We start from the raw sequence: 18,528 nt of genomic DNA on the forward strand, positions 1-18,528 counted from the left end.
CTGCATCTTGCACCAAACTAAACATTAAGAATTAGGGCTGAAGCTACTGAGATCAGCTTTATGAAATTTCTCTCAATTTCTATGCCACAATAAAATAAACATAATTTAACATGTATTATCAAAGCTAAAACCCTAGTACCAATCTCTGCTGGAGAGATTTCCTATATATAGAGCCACTAAAATCTTCAATAATCCTTCTGTATATATGCAGTTGTCACTAGCAAGGCCCTACTCATTTTGAGGAAGGACAACCTTGTGTACTATGCTTAGAGTCATGAACATAACCGAATGCACACATAAAGTTCAAAAACTGACCATGGAGCAAGATGCATCTTCTCCACACAATTCTAGAAGAGTGACCAAAAACAATGGAACGCTCCCTACTGCCATCAGAACTTCCAGCCTTAACCTGGTAGCACTGATCCCCAATCACACCGAGCTTTCTGCCAAGAGGGGCTTCTAAGTCTGCCAAATAGGACATAGATTCCAACTCCATGCTAGAAGCAATGGATTCCCATCACCACTCCATGAAAATTTCTTATTCTCATCACTCTATTAACGAAAAAAAACAAAGAAAAATTGTTTTTATTTTAATTTGTATTATTAGTGAAACTGAAGAATTTCCATGCTTTTAGGTTATTTAAAATTTCCCTTCTGGTTCTTTGCCCATCTTTAACAGAACAGGATAGTGGTTAAGAGCATGGACATAAGAGCCACACTCCTGGTATCAAAAAGACAGCCATGCTAGTCAGAAAAAATGCACAGCTTACTAGCTACTTACTAGAAATGCAAGCGTGAACAAGTTTCTTAATCTCTCTATGCCTTAGTTCCCTCATGTTTAAATGGAATAATAAAATTATTGTGATAATTAACAGAATATAGAAAAGCCCTCACAAGGATATCCAGCATATGTTTTTAAGAATATTATTAATAATTATAATACTGCCTTTATGTTAGTGTGCCTTATTATTGACTCAAGAGAAAAGTTTTTCATACACTAAAATCATCCTACCTGTGTCAGCTAACTTTTTAACCCAACTGTTTTGATTTTCAACAAATTGAAACTTTTTGTCTATAATTAAGATCTAACAGGCTAGGTGCAGTGGCTCATGCCTATAATCCTAACACTCTGGGAGGTCAAGATGGGAAGATCACTTGAGGTCAAGAGTACAAGACTAGCCTGAGCAACCCCATCTCCACTAAAAATAGAAAAAAAAAAAAAATTAGCCGGGCATTGTGGCATCTGCCTGTAGTCCCAGCTACTTGGGAGGCTGAGGCAGGAGGATTGCCTGAGCCCAGGAGTTAGAGGTTGCTGTGAGCTAGGCTGATGCCATGGCACTCTAGCTGGGGCAACAGAGTCAGACTCTGTCTACACACACACAAAAAAAGATCTAACATTATTTTCTCTTCTTGCTCTGTCCATTATTTTCCATTATGTAAGTAATTCTTAGCTACTCAAAGAGATATTCACTGAATGAATCTTTTGGCTTTTGTTAACCACTTTCATCCATTTGTATTACTTATTATTTTCTAAATATTTTCTACTTCTAAACAATTACACATATATACCCATGTCTCACATGGTTTAAATTTTGTTTTTATATAGTTTTCAGCAACACGCAAAGATGAGATCAGCAATGAGTACATAAGTACATTAGAAGAACACAGGCATACCTCATTTTATGTCATTTCACTGTATTTACACTTTGCAGATATCACATCTTTTACAAATTGAAGGTCTGTGACAACCCTGCATCAAGCAAGTCTACTGGCATGTGCTCACTTAGTGTCTCTGTCACATTTGGTAATTCCCACAATATTTCAAGCTTTTTCATTATATCTGTTATGGTAATCTGTGATCTTTGATGTTACTATTGTAAATGTTTTAGAGTGTTAACAACCACACCCATGAGAAAGCAAACTTAATTGACAAATGTTATATGTTTTCTGACTGTTCCATTGACCAGTATTCCCTGACACATAGCAATATTGAAATTAGGCTAATTATAACCTTATAAGGGTGTCCAAGTGTTCAAGTGAAAGGAAGAATCTTACATCTCTCAATTTAAATCAAAAGCTAGAAATTATTAAGTTTAGTAAGGAAGGTATGTTGAAAACCAAATTAGGGCAAAAGCTAGGTCTACTGTGCCAACAACCAAGCGGTGAATGCAAAATAAATAAAAAAAAATTCTTAAAGGAAATCAAAACTGCAACTTCAGTAAATACATGAATGATAAGAAAGCATAGCACATCTTATATTTTCCTGGTTAGAGCTGGAACCCATACTACTAAGTGAAGTATCCCAAGAATGGAAAAACAAGCACCAGATATATTCTCCAGCAAACTGGTATTAACTGAGTAGCACCTAAGTGGACACATAGATACTACAGTGATAGGGTATTGGGCAGGTGGGAGGGGGGAGGGGGGCGGGTATATACATACATAATGAGTGAGATGCGCACCATCTAGGGGATGGTCATGATGGAGACTCAGACTTTTGGGGGGAGGGGGGGAAATGGGCATTTATTGAAACCTTAAAATCTGTACCCCCATAATATGCCGAAATAAAAAAAATAAAAAAATAAAAAGAAAGCAAAACAGCCTTGTTCCAGATAGGGAGAAACTCTGAGTGCTCTGGATAGAAGCACTAGTCACAACATTAAGCCCAAGCGCCTAATCCACAGCAAGGACCTAATTCTCTTGAATTCTGTGAAGACTGAGATGAGGAAGTTGCAAAAAAAATTTTGAATCTAGCAGAGGTTGGTACATGAGACTTAAGGAAAGAAGCTGTCTTCAGAACATCAAAGTGCAAAGTGAAGCAGCACGTGCTGATGGGGAAGCTGCAGGAAGTTATTTAGAAGATCTAGGTAAAATCACTGATGAAGGTGGCTACCCTAAGTGGATTTTCAATACAGACAAAACAGTTTTCTACTGGAAGATGCCATCTACGACTTTCATAGCTAGAGAGGAGAATTCAGTGTCTGGCTTCAAAGCTTCAAAGGTAAGGTTGACTCTATTGTTAGAGGCTAATGCAGATGGTGACTTTAAATTGAAGCCAGTGCTCATTTCCCATTCTGAAAATCTTAGGGTCCTTCAGAATTATGTTAAATCGACTCTGTCTATACTCTATAAATAGACCAAAAAGCCGGAATGACAGTACATTTGTTTACAGCAGGGTTTACTGAATATTTTAAGCTCACTGTTGAGACCTACTAACCAGAAAAAAAGATTCTTTTCAAAATATTACTGTTCATTGATGATGTAAGTGGTTACCCAAGAGCTCTGATGGACAAGGAGAATAATTTTATTTTCATGCCTGCTAACACAACATCTATTCTGTAACCCATGGATCAAGGAGTAATAATATTGACTTTCAAGTCTTATTACTGAAGAAATACATTTTGTAAGGCTATCACTGCCATAGATAGTGATAACTTTGATGTATCTGGGCAAAGTAAATTGGAAACCTGGAAAAAATTCACCATTCTGGGTGTCCTTAAGAACATGTGTGATTCATGGAAGGAGGTCAGAATGTCAACATGAACAAGAGTTTAGAAGGAGTTGATTCTAATCCTCATGGATGATTTTGAGGACTTCAATATTTCAGTGGAAGAAGTAATTGCAAATGGGGTGGAAATACAAGACAACTAGAATTAGAAGTGGAGCCTGAAGATGTGACTGAACTGCTGTAATCTCACGATGACACTATAATGGATGAGGAGCTGCTTTCTGTGGATGAGCAAACAAAATGGTTTCTTGAGATGAAATCTACTCCAGGTGAAGATGCTGTGAACACTATTGAAGTGACAACAAAGGATTTAGAATATTACATAAATTTAGTTGATAAAGCAGTGGGAAGGTCTGAGAGGACTGACTCCTATTTTGAAAGAAGTTCTGCTGTAGATAAAATGCTATGGAACAGCACCAGGACTACAGAGAAATCTTTTATGAAAGGAACAGTCCATTGATGTAGGACACTTCACTGTTGTCACATTTTCAGAAATTGCCACAGTGACCCCAAACTTCAGCAACCACCATGCTGATCAGCCAACAGCCATCCACACCAAAGTAAGATCGTTTACTGGCAAAAAGACTATAAGTCACTGAAGGCTTAGATGATCATCAACATTTTTTAGCAATAAAATATTTTTAATTTTAAATTAAGCTATGTACTTTTTAAGACATTTGTTATTGTACACTTTATAGACTACAGTATAAAAATAACTTTTACATGCACTAGGAAACCAAAATAATAATAATAATAATACTTTGATTTGCTTTACTGCAATGGTATGGACCTGAACCCGCAATATCTCTGAGGTATGCCTACACATCTCAGAAACCATAAGTAAATAGCTTGTGATCTGTCAACAAAAAGCATAGATTTCAAATGTATGGTATTTTAAAACTAAAAGGCATCATAATTTGTGAGACACCATGACGTTCCATGGCCTGAAAACACAAATAATTCCAGATTAGAGAGAGAAGTATGAAGCAATGACTTCTAAAGTTTTTTCCAAAATCAGCTCCTATTCACAAGTACCAAGAAACTGTAAAAGTACAGGCACAGCTGGTGGCTAGATTCACTGCCATCTTGTCAAGTTAAGCAGGCTTTTAAGGTCAACTTACATACTACTTATGTAATGAAGGATAATTATTTGTTAGCTTAAATAAGAACGTGTACCTTGATTACAGTGTTGGTACAGAGAAAAGGAGACTGAGGCATGTGAATTGGAAACATTATCTCTGAAATTTACAATCATTTAAATTTATTCATAGGCACTTACAGTTCTAATTAAGGCATAACATCTCAAACTGATGAACAGCTCTAACAACAGAGGAGTATAAAGGCCACAAATAATATATTAATTGCCTTTCTCTTCTATGGAATAGTGTTTCTTCAATAAACTGTGACACAGAGTAAATATAATAACTACTTATAAAGTGCCTACTATGTGCTTAACACTCATAGAGATACTTCTTAAAATGTATGAAGTTAAGGAATGGACAGATGGATATGCAGACCAACAAAAAATGATTAACGCAAAACACTGGTAGTACAGAGAAAGGAGAAATGGTTATTATTCTTAAATATTAAAACTCTGGCCGAAATAAAAAAAAAACCCTCTGGATATGAATTAATAATAGCACCATAGGCCTTTAAATATACTACTCGTAGGAATTGAGCTATCAAAGGTTAAACAGACCCCAGAGGGCAAAATTTGAAAGGTTTATTAGATATCAAGATTAGATATTTAGATATCAAGAGTTAAAATGATCTCTGGCAACAAAACGGGAGAGAAATGTGCCTGTATGCTTTTTTCCTCAGATTTTTAGTTTTTGAATATAAAGTCCAAGGACACAGAGATAAGTTTTCAGCTGGTAAGTTCAACTCAGAAGATAAGTTAAAGACAGCTGCTACAGGTAACTAAGAACAACCTGGGGCTTTTAGGTGTGTAAAACTTTAAGATTAGAGAGACATGGGCCCTAAGCCTCCTTTAACAAAGCACTAGTGCCACCTAGTGGCAACTACTCTACCTTGCAGATACTGGGTCCCTGAAAACAATCAGCATCTAAGCAGGAAAAGAAAGAGATGGGTAGATTTCACTTCTCTTGCCAATGTTGATAGGTTAACAATGGCTGCCCTGGAAGCACTGTGTTGAAAAGGACTCTGAACCTACACCTATGCTCCATTGAAAAGAACACTGTGACTGATTAAATAAGTTGGCTGTAAGTGTTGCAATTATATCTCAAAAAATGAAATCAACTTTTGCAGCAGCAGTTGATGTCTTCTAAGAATACCTATTTAGGTAGTTAAGCCTTCTGAAATGGCTTTTGTGACATGGAAATCAATTAGGATATGCAGTGAATAAATACAGCTGATGATTGTAAAGAGGTATCTATTTCTAATCATATATTTTAATATAGTATTTTCCCAAGATATGCACATAGACATGGTGTGAAACTAGTTAGCTCCTTCTAAATCTGTTTAAATACTTTGTAACCTAAATGATTCATAAATGACTAAATTATGTGCTAATTTAGGACTAGAAAATTTCTGAACCATTGTCCCAAATGGTGATACGCTACAGAAAACACTAATTTTATACTGTATATTTTATATGATGGCTTCTACCCCATTTTCAGGCATCATTTGGAGAGGGAACAATGTCTCTAATGGGGCTAACTTTAAAAATCCAAACAACTACAACAAAGGCAAAGCATTCAGAGGCTACATATAATCTAGTATTGAAGATCTTTAATACTTGGTTAAGAAGAGCTACTTAGGCTTCTACTGATGATGAAATTGCTAAGTGGATAAGAAAAGGGGTTATCACCCTGGGTAAATCCAAAAGGTCAAAGAGGTGGGAGAAGAAAGAAAGGGAGGGGACATGCTTCTGGCTGTCTGGGAGGTGTGGTAATAGTGGAGTGTGGTAGAGGGAGCTTTCAGATGTGACCCATATAGTTTGCCAGGTCAGCTACCCAACCATGATCATCATACTGAGATTTGACTAGAGAGATAATAAAACCAAAAGGCCAGGGCAGGATAAGGGCGACCTCCAAGCAGGATTAGATCAGAATTACATGGGTAGAATATCTGAAGCTGAGGAAGTACAAGGTAAGAAAGCCGAACTTAACACAAAAAGATTTATACAATTTTATAATCCTAAAATGCATGCCAATATTTGAAAAATTGCCATATTAATTATGATCACATTCATTTTATCAAACATACAGAAAAAAGGAGACAATGAATTTTTAAATCTGTTTCTAATATGTACCAAAATATACTAATGAAAGATTTCTATTAATAAAATGACTATACCATAATTTCAATATTATATTTAAAAGTGTACATATTTTTATGTCATTTTAAAAGTATGATTTTGAAAATACTATTCAAACAGAACAAGGAACATCTAACTTAAAATCAATGGAAATATGAAAAGTGTAAATTAGGTATGTCAGCATCAGACTGTAAAGTGTGGCACCAGATATGGGTGAGCTGCAACATTAGGACTGCAGGTGCCAAGATCAACCAGATAAACACTGATGTTATCTATAATTACCTCATTTTTAGCTTAAATCACAGGTAATGAGGGAACTCAGAGTCTCTAAAAGGCAATTAGAAACTGTACTGGCTTTTTTGCTTCCTGTATCAGGAATTTTTTAAAACTTACTTTTATTTAAAGCTTTTTTTCCCTCCCATAATGAAAAAAATCAGGGCATATCATTCATACACACACACACACACACACACACAAAATAGAACGCATAATTATCCATAAACTTAAAATGGATTTCTTCATATGTCTAGGTGAAATATGTTATATGATGAGGCTCCATTGAAACAAAGGCAAAGAATAGTTCAAAGCCTAGAGGTTCATTACATTAATTTGAGATAATGTTTGAATTGGTTTGAATTGAACTCTGAATTAAGAAACCTTGAGCCTCTATCTCAATATCCACAAGAACACAAAGAACTGAGTTAAAACAGTTATAGACTATCAGATATAATACTCTGATTTTTTTATTTTTAAAGACAGTGTCTCACTTTGTTGCCCAAGCTGGAGTACAATGGTGCAATCATAGCTCACTGCAGCCTTGAACTCCTAGGCTCAAGTGATCTTCCTGCCTCAGCCTCCAGAGTAGCTGGGACTACAGGTGTGCATCACCACACCCAGTTAATTTTTTAATATTTTGTATAGATGAGGTCTCACTATGTTGCCCAGGCTGGTTTTGAACTCCTAGCTTCAAGCAATCCTCCTGCCTTGGCCTCCCAAAGTACTGGAGTGACAGGTGTGAGCTACTGTATCTGGCCAATACACTTTTTTATAAATGTATTATTTTCATCAAAATACAGTGTCTAAATCATCTAAATTCAGTGTCATATGAAGTAGATAAATTCAATAATCATAGTTTCAAAAAAGGAATCAAGAAAAGCTGTACCATAAGCTTTTTAATTTCATAAAAAGCTTTTTAAAAATTTTATAAAAATTTAGACACATAATAAAGGTAATTATATTACTAATCAAAGAATCAGCATTTAGAAATAAGGACTCCTAAGAAATCCCATGAAATGAGGATTCCATTTAGAAAAAAGGATTCTCACAGAGATTATTTTAGAAAATCTCTGTGAAGTTGTCTGGAGTGAATATATTTTATATTCCATGGTTTACTAATGTTTCCTATATAATTAGCAAGTAAGGAAAAATCCTCTTCTTTGAGATTTCTCCCTGCAGACCTTCCCCACCTTCATTCTACCCCTGCTCCACTTCATTTACCTTATTCATGATAACTGGCATGATCTTGACATAGAATTTGCCACACAGTCTGTAACATAAGCAATACTGTAAAGGAAATGCTTATAGAATCAAAAACAAATTGCTTTCCAGAAATTTATAAATAGGCATTTATTTAGTAAAATCTGATGTCCTAATTAAAAGTTACCCCTGGCCAGGCGTGGTGGCTCACACCTGTAATCTTTGCACTTTGGAAGACCAAGGTGGGAGGATCACTTGAAGTCAGGAATTCAAGACCAGTCTGAGCAACATAGCAGGATACTGTCTCTATAAAAAATTTTAAAATTAGATGTGCATGGTAGTGTGGTGCCTGTAGTCCCAGCTACTCAGGAGACTGAGGCAGGACGATCCCTTGAGCCCAGTAGTTGGAGGTTGCAATAAACTATGATGACACCGCAGCATTCTAGCCCAGGCAACAGAGCTAGAATTGTTGTCTCAAGAAAAAAAAAAAAAAAGTTAATCCTACCTGTTAAGGCAGCGGTCCCCAACCTTTTGGCACTGGGGACTAGTTTCATGGAAGACAATTTTTCTACAGACAGGTGAGAGGGGTGGGTGGGGGCAGGAGGCGGAGCTTAGATGGTGATGTGAGGATGAGGAGGAGCTGTAAATACAGATGAAACTTCGCTTGCTCACCTACCACTTCCTGCTGTGTGTATCGCTCACACTGTTCCTAAGTTTCATGGAAGACAAGTTTTCCATGGTTGGTGGGGGTGCAAGGGGACAGTGCAACACAGCTTTGAAACCAAGTCCCTAACAGCAGTTGGGGACCGCAGTCTTAAGGCATATTTTCCATGAGTGGCTTGACTAACAGAGTATTACACATATAGAAATGTAAGTATGCTTAGAATAAATACTTTCTCTTAAAAAGACTAAAATGGTTTATATTTTAACTGAATCTTTCATTTACTTGACAACCTCTAGAGCAGCACCATCCAACAGAAATTTCTGAGATGACAGTGATGTTCTCTGACTGTCCAATGTGGCAATCACTAATCACACATAGCTACTAAGCAGTTGAAGTATGGCTAGTGCAACTGAAGAACTACATATATTATTTTAATTAATTAAAACCTAAATTTTAATAGCCTCATGTCATCAGTAGCTCCTATATTGGACAGTAAAGCTAAAAATGTTTTAAGGATAATAACAATTCACTCATATATACATTCATTTTTTCAAAGTAACAAATATAAAGGTATAGGGTATATAAAGATAAATATACACATAATACATATTCATGTATAATGTAATTGGGGAAAGAAAACGAACACTAAAAGTTAAATAATACATGTGGCTAAATAAATCAGTGGAATTCCATCAGAGATTCTGTAACACAGTATATAATTATTCTAAATGAATGGGGCTACTAAGAAGACTATCAGATATAGATGTAATAATTTTTCTTTCTGTGTCTATCTCATTGCCTCTTTCTGTGGTTGTTTCTGTCACTACTCCCCGTCCCCCTGCTTCTTCCTACCTCCCCTTTCACTCACTCAACACATATACACAAACATGAAAGTTAGAAAAGCAAAACTTTAGTGATGACAGTGTTAGTCCTACTGATTACCAAAAATGGTCAATGATGGAGAAAGAACTAGACCCAAGATTTGGATCATAAGCCTAACATAACCATACTTAGCAACAGACTGGCTACAAGAACCTGGGAAGAATAACTTAAAATGAAGATAAATGGGCCATGTGATAAACTTTAGTGTAAAGGCAATTTTAAGTTTGTTTGGATTAATGTACCTGGGAAAACAATTTCATACAGCCTCTGAAAAGTTAAAAAAACATCTCTACCCAAAGGCTACTAGAAAATTTCACTCAATTATAATTAAATAGAAAAAAAATCCTACTAATTTTAAAACCATGCTTGAATATAGTACTATAATACCTCAATTACTTGGCATGATGAAAGGTCAATGTATAAGGTCATAAAGGTCATATAAGCAACTTTCTTCCATCAACATAAAAATCAACATCAAAACATCCCCAAGACTTAAAAGTCATTTTTGTCCAGATGTGGTATACACTTAGAAAATGCATGCCTATTTGTCCCTACATTGAATAACAAACTGCTTTGTTTATGGAACTTTCCATTGTGTTTTTAGTGATATTTCTCTCATGTCCACAGTTGTCAGGTTATCTGCTATCAATTTGTTCAGGATTATATATTAGCTTTTAGCAGTCTCAAATCTATACCCCTTTGTCATTTGCTCAGTCTAATTTGTCTTGATAAAAATAAAGACAAAAAACTAGTCTTTATACTTATCATATATTTTAGCCTATTTCAACATCATAACTAACATCTTTTTTAATCAAAAAAGGGAGAACTGAGAAATAAGACTTAAATGGAAGAAGCCAAGGATTGGTAGGGCTTTCCTAGGATTAAATATACTTTGCTAAACAGATTTTGGGGGGCATTCTAACTTTTCCCCCTATTTCTAAGTTTCTGATTATACTCCAGTTGGCTGAACCTATTAGAAATGTGATCTTTAACAGATGTGTTAGAAGTGTTACTGTACACTGAAAGAAAGGATAGAGAAAAATCCCTTTTCTCATAGGTAGGAGGAAAGAGGGTTGGGGGAAGTCACTAAATCGTTTGGCCTACCAAAAGAGAATCAAGGGTATGGAAACTTAATTCAAGTTCCTACTCTATTTCTCATGTAGGCTAGAACACCAGTAGGACTAGTAGGACTTTTATTATTATTTTTCAAAATAGTTGCTTCAAATCAGATGAACAATTTTCTCATTACCTCCTTGCCAAAATTCAATTGTTTTATAAAATGTGCCATAAGTATAAAGCATAAGTATAAATGGGCCATAAGTTAGGCATAAGTATTTTCCACTGCTGAAATTTTATATTATACATTTGAAAGTTCACCTACTTCAGTAGAACCCAAATCTAGTCCCAACTTGACAAAAAGGACTTTTGGCATTTTATATTTGCTATTCTATTATCCATATACTCAATAATTCAGTTATCCCCAAATGGACACCACAAAAAAGTTAATTATATGACCACAGATATTTTTATATGAACCAAAGAGATGATTCTATAATGCTGTTACATGAAATGCAACTATAAAATTGAAAATTAGCTTAAGAAAAGTCTCATTTTGCTATAGCACCTTTTAAAATATTATTATTAGAAACGGCATCTAGTGACGTGGAGGCAGGAAAATGGAGTTCTTTCCCTAGAACCCAGCAGCGGCCCAGGTGGCAGTAGGAGAAACAGGATGGAAGCAGTGATAAAAATGCCACACATAGCACTCTGGCTTTATTTATTCCACTCCCTTCCATCTTCTCCCAAATACCTCATATGGAAAGATGGTCCCTGTTCAGTCTGCACAAAATACAAAGGGAAGCAGGCTCTGGGTGTTGCCCTGTGGTGAGGTGAGGGGAGGGGCAAGCAAACAATAGTAATCTGAATAAAATCCAAATAACAAGAAGTCTGTGTCTAGTTCTACAATAGTAGAGCTATGCTAGTCAAAAGAACTTTAAGACTTCGAAGTATACTTTTTTAAAAAATTGAAATAAGAGTTAAGAAATAATGTTCAACTATCTTGTCTTGGTTCGAATGGGTTGAGACACTTGGGTGTGTCATCTAATTATTAATAGTTTCTAATTTGAACAAGTATATTGGCATATATATAGTCTTTGAAACTCTTGGAGATTATGTCAACCAGTCTAAACTACTTCTACATCTATCTTAGAACATTACATCTACAATCATGGAATGAAAATTATATCTGTATGTTCAGATGATACTAGGACATCTTTTAAATTTCAAGCATTCTCTCATTAGCAGACTATGTTCTTATTCCATAGCTACTTTATTGATTTTCTCACGTTTCTAGGCACACAATACTAATTCTCAGTTGTATCGTTTTCAACTATTTAATATTTCATAATAATTTTGTATGATTTAAAGGATCACATTTATAACTGTGCCATATATATAATGGGTGTACAATAAAGATATACAGAATGACTGAACCAAAAAAATGTATAAACAAATATTAGAAAAACATTTGTGAAACTCTGGATTAAAAATAAAATGAGACGTGGACTACTACTCACTGATAAGAATGAAATAAATAATGTCTTTTGCAGCAAACTGGATGGAACTAGAGGTCACTATCCTAAGCGAAGTCAGGAAAAGAACAGAGAAGTATATGCTGCATGTTCTCACTTATAGATAAGAGGTAAACTATGGCTACACAAGGACACAGGGAGTGGTATATAACAGACGTTGCAGACTTGATGGGGGAGAGACTGAGAGCAGGTGAGAGATGAAAAATTATCTACAGGGTACAATGTACACTATTTGGGTGATAGGTACACTAAAAGCCCAGACTTCACCACTCTACAATATACATGTATAATAGAATTCAACTTGTACCTCCTAAATCTATTACATTTTTTTAAAAAGGAAAACAATTAAAATGATAATATATACTAACTATTGCCACTTTGCTGCAATGGGCAAGGCAATCTGAGATAGAAAATAGACAAATATTAAATACCAATTTCTACTACAATATTCTATGAAAATTTCTCCCTTAAACCATTTCTTTCTTATAAATTGTCCACAAAATAAAAAACCAGAAATTAAGTATTACATAGAGCTATGTTTATAAAGTAGACCAATGAGTAAATAAGCAAGCTAATTGTAAATTTTAAAAAAGATTTCTAATTTCCCACTCTTGAACCCTAATTCTATGCATTATCTTCTCCAATTATAGCAAATATTTAATTGACTTGGTATATTTCACCACCATACCCAAACAGTGCAGCATGCTAATATATATTAATAGTACAAACAGTGAGTGATCCATGGGGCTGACAGGCATTTCAACTGGAAACACCAGGGGAAGAGAGAAGTGTGTCCGAGGGAAGGGACTTCAGTGCTGATTGACTCACTGCAGCTTATCCTCATATTTCAAATGTATGCCTGTCTTTTCAAAGATAAACATTTACACAGCCTTGGATGATCAGGCTTTTAGCTGACTATGTAAATAAACAAACATGAAAAAGTTTCCCCCTAAAGCCTGGCTACAGGTAATAAAAAAGGCTTGAAGGAATTTCTCAAGGAAAGAAACCCAAACTATAACATGTATGCTCAAGACAGTGTGGACTGGTAATTGAGGCTGTAAATGCAAACACATTAGTTAATTTTTTTAAATGTAAGGTAATATTTTCAGAGCCTAAGTAATCAATAATTATTTGAGAAATATTGTATATTATGAAGAAGCACAGATACTGACCAGTTCCACTATTTGAAAAATAATAAAGTTACTTATAGAAAATATATTCATTATTCAAATGTGAATTTTTTCCCTTCTCTCAAAGGAGGCTCCATTATGGAGATAAGAATAAAAGGTAATATTCTGACTTTAGTTTCTAAAAATGAAAAGGTTACACATTTTGTGCTCTCTGAAATTATCATGTAACTGTAAAGGTTTTCGTGCTTCTTAAACAAATATAGAAACAAGAAATAAGAAAATTTGATAATGAGATTGTGAGGCTAAATGTAAGAGATTATATAAAAAATTCCTCCTGTATAATCTATAGATAATGGTAGATACATCTGAATCTTAAAATACTCATTTATTGCCACTTTAGAACTGGAAAGAATTTTTTAAAACTTTTTTGAGGCAAAGGTCAACTTTGTCAGATGAAAGAGTTGATTAAAACGTAAAGGAAATTTTAGAAAAGACAGAGGGAAGGGAAAGGTGAGGAAACTAACATTTGTTACCCACTATGTGTTGGATGATTGGGCCAGGTATTTTGTACATTTTATAGGTAAACTCCCTACCACTCTATGATATAGATGCTGTTAACATCCCAATTCTACAGATGAAGTAATTAGGAATCAGAGAGGTTAATTACCTTGCCTTAGGTCACACAGTCAATAAGTAGAGGTAAGATGTAAACTTTAGTTATCTTAGTGCTTTTTCCAAATTGCTTCTCTAAATCATGTACCTATTCCTAAGAACTTCTTAAAATTATATAGTTCCTCAATAAAATACAGGCAACACCAAAATCAGAAAAGCAGTGCTCTAGGAATCAGGAAAGAAGGACTGATTCTGGGCCCTCCTTCCTCCTCTTTAATTACTAAGCTATGAAACCCTGGAAAAGTAATTAAAATGGCAAGGCCTTAAAAGGACTGGGTGGTGGGGAAGATGGCTAAAGGATTCAGGTTGGTATCTATTATCTGTAGTATAACTCATAGCAAATAAATTGATTCGAATGAGCCCATATTATTAAAAATAACAAGATTAACAAAGTTGTATCATTCTACAAGTGTTGACTAGAACCCAGATTTCTGAATTTTAAATCTTGTTGTCCAAAAATCTTGTTTGTCTGTTGTCTCTCCTCTAATATTTTGAATCACTGTTTCATTGTTATTTCAATGAGATGTATGATCTTCTTAAATACAAATGTAACAGGTATTATATTAAAAATAAATGTAAATGATGAAAGGAGATTTCCCAAATTATTTTCCTCTCAAATTACTGATGTAAACAGAATACATAAAAATCTTTGTGATAAAACTTGAAGTCTAATTTTAAAAATGTACTCAATGATTCAAGAAAGGTCAAATTAAGACTTTGAAAAGATTTAACTTTTAGATTCTAAAGGCTATGTCAATTGTAACTTTTTAAAAACTTTTTACCAACTTAAATAGCCTTTGACTTGGTGAGCTATATATATATAAAACATCATACTGAGAAAGGGAGGCAACTTTGGAAGTTCTGATCAATATCAAGAAATTGGAACACCACTGTTTTAGAACCAAATGTCTTTTTTTGTCTTTCCTTAAAAGGGATAAAACAAAATGTATAAAGGGAAATAAGTTCCTTTTACTTCTTCCATAAAATTTTTTTTTTTTTTGAGACAGAGTCTAGCTTTCTTGCCTAGGCTAGAGTGAGTGCCGTGGCATCAGCCTAGCTCACAGCAACCTCAAACTCCTGGGCTCAAGCGATCCTCCTGTCTCAGCCTCCCGAGTAGCTGGGACTACAGGCACGAGCCACCATGCCCGGCTAATTTTTATATATATATATTAATTGGCCAATTAGTTTCTTTCTATTTTTTTATAGTAGAGACGGGGTCTCGCTCAGGCTGGTTTTGAACTCCTGACCTTGAGCAATCCGCCCGCCTCGGCCTCCCAGAGTGCTAGGATTACAAGCGTGAGCCACCGCGCCCGGCCCATAAAATTTTTTTGAAATACGAAATACAATATTTAGAGAAAAAAAAAGCCAAAAAGTATAAATATTTTCTTTAAAACCCAAATAATGTGTGGGTTACAAGTATTCAAGTCTTCATAAATTTTTAAATCTCAAGTCACTGCACTACCCCAGTTCTAGGTGTTATTAACTATAAAGTCACACAGAAGTATTTTGCAATCTTTTTCGCATCCAAGTAACTTTTTGTTTTTTAATTCAATATTATGGTTCCTAACTAAATATGGTTCCTAACTTTCAGTTTATTGGCTATGACTTCTAACTGAGCAACCATTCGTTTTTATTATTTTGAATTATGTCTCTTGAAGTCAACATTGCATTTACACATGATTATTTGAAAAGTATCCAATTGTCAAGATCCAGGAGATAGTACATTTTTCCCAACAGCACAGCTTGGGAAAATACACTCATAAATGGTGCCACATGAAATTTAGTTGGAAATAATACTTAAGAGTAAACTAGATAATTTATTACACTATAAATAGAATCTAGAAAACCAGAGTTAAACATTTACAAACATATTTTAAAACAATCTACAATGACTTATATTCTATCTTAGGTCATTTATATCATACAATGGCAGGATGATGTGTGACAATTAAGCAATATTTTGAGTTTCCCTGAGAATGCCAAATAACTGGTCTGAGTGTTCTCTAAATAAAGTGATTGTTAAGCCAAGTTTACCATATATTTTTGAGTACATAAACACAACTTAAATCTTACCAATAAATGAGGCAAAAATGAAGTTATTTTCTCTACTGGGAATTATGGCATTATACCTTAAAAATCTGAAAAAATCATGTTGACCCAAAAATCACACAGACTTCCTGTCAACTTATGTAAAAAGTTACAATTTAATCAAATAGATATTTAGAAAGCTAAGGTAGTAAAAGGAAAGTTTAAAAATGTTCACCTTCAATTTATATCATAGGTCACTGTTATATCATCTAATAAGATAATTAAAAACATGCAAGCAGCTGGTACTACAGCTAAACAGATTAATGTAATAGTCTGTAGTCATGTGTGCTGGCAAGGGGCTTGCCTCTTTTGGCGAGGAGAAGGTCAGCTGCCCTTGGGAAGAGGAAGGGAGGGGTAGCCCTGTGACACAGTCACTAAGTTAAACATCTACAGCAAACTGATAATCAGGAAACTGCCTCTCTTCTTTCATCCCCATCAAAGCTGTTTCAGCCTTAATGGGTAAATAAGAAATAGAAAAAGCTCATATAATTTGGCAGAAAACATTAACATTGATCTTTAAAAAGTATAAGACATATTTCATAAAACTAATAATGTCTTCTAAATTCTTACAAATTTCACATTTTATCATGCCATCTACAAATTAGTTGAGGGATGTACAATCAAAAATTTTAACCAAAGTTTCCAAAACAAGATCTGGTCTACTACTTGAGTATCATATAATAATCATACTGGCACCTTAGGAGTTAAATGCAGCTGTATTCTATCCAGATCAATGAAACAAAACCACAAGAAGATAAAAATCCAAAGTAAAACCTCCTAAACTATAACAAATAGGTTTATGAGCATTAGGCACATAAAGCTATAATTAGGGTCCATTGATTTTAAATTTCAAAACTTATCTGTCAAAGTTGAAAATATCCATCTCTGAACTTCTACTAATAGTAAAACATCTTAGTCCGGCACGGTGGCTCACGCCTCTATTTTAGCAATCTGGGCGACTGAGGCCAGAGGATCACTCAAGGTCAGAAGTTTGAGACCAGCCTGAACAAGGGCAAGACCCCGTCTCTACTAAAAAATAGAAAAAAATTAGCTGGGCATGGTGGTGCAAGCCTGTAGTCCCAGCTACTAGGGAGGCTGATGCAGGAGGATTGCGTGAGCCCAGGAGTTTTGAGGCTGCTGTGACCTGGGCTGACACCACAGCACTCTAGCCTGGGCAATAGAGGGAAACTCAGGCTCAAAAATAAAAGTGAAGCAAAACAACTTCCCTTAATTTTTACCAGCTGTTTAACTTGGAATACTTTATCAGAGATTAAGAGTCTCAAGGCCTAGGTTAAATTTGATCTTAGCTCCCTTTCTGAAAATACAAAAAAAAGTCATTTTCTTGTAAGATATATATATTTTTCTCTTCCTTTTGGTGTCTGTATTAGAGCACTGTAAAAACCTCTACAATACCAAAAGGTTAACAATGATGATAATGACATTGACTGGAACATAAAAGCAACTTTTACTCAGCATTTACCATGTGACATTATCCATTAAACTTATTTGTCAAAGTTTATCAACTGTATTTTATTATCAACCGTAATTTATTATCTCCACTTCAAAGATGAGGAATCTAAAGCTAAGACTTGTCCTAAGTATTCAGAGCAGTTGGAATCAGGAGTTGAACCAACATACTATGCTTAGATATTATTTTAAAAAACAAACAAAAACCCAGAGACTATGCCCTTTTGAACCTAACAATCTAATATCATAATAAGGCAAATAATGAAAATAATATAGATTTGGGTGACCAATTCAAGACTGAATTCAAAAGTTAATAAAATCTCAGCATATGCTACAGAAGGGTAAAAGCACTGGAGGATGAACACAGGCAACAGTTACCAATTTACATGAAGTGAGCACACAAGAAGTATTACCATGGCTTTGCATTTACATTTTCAAAAGGCTGTATTTCATGCGTTTTACCTCAGTCTTTAAAACAGTTGCAGGAGGAAAACAGGTTAGACATTATAGTACCCATTTTATAAATGAAAAACTAAAGCTAATCTTAATCCTGGACACAAGTATATACAGCTTGAGTATGTTGGTGATAGAATTAAGGCCTGAGTTGTCTAACTGTGAATAAGGTTAGGATTTATGTTACAGTTTAAATAACACAAAAGTAGCATTGTTATACAAAAGGACATTTGAGGGTTGAAACGTATATTTTTCTAATAACCTACTTCTAGTTAGTTTGAAAGAGCTAACTTGGCAACAGAAAAATAATTTTGATT

The 18,528-nt window shown here is 34.8% G+C and overlaps 1 protein-coding gene across 6 annotated transcripts in view; it reads right to left on the reverse strand.

The window, feature by feature from the left end:
* Nucleotides 1–18,528, reverse strand: part of TBC1D5 (TBC1 domain family member 5) — a 529,649-nt gene that overhangs the window by 228,853 nt on the left and 282,268 nt on the right. The gene's annotated exons all lie outside the window — the stretch shown is intronic.

Source organism: Microcebus murinus, chromosome 1 (assembly GCF_040939455.1).
Source record: "Microcebus murinus isolate Inina chromosome 1, M.murinus_Inina_mat1.0, whole genome shotgun sequence".
Taxonomy (NCBI): domain Eukaryota; kingdom Metazoa; phylum Chordata; class Mammalia; order Primates; family Cheirogaleidae; genus Microcebus; species Microcebus murinus.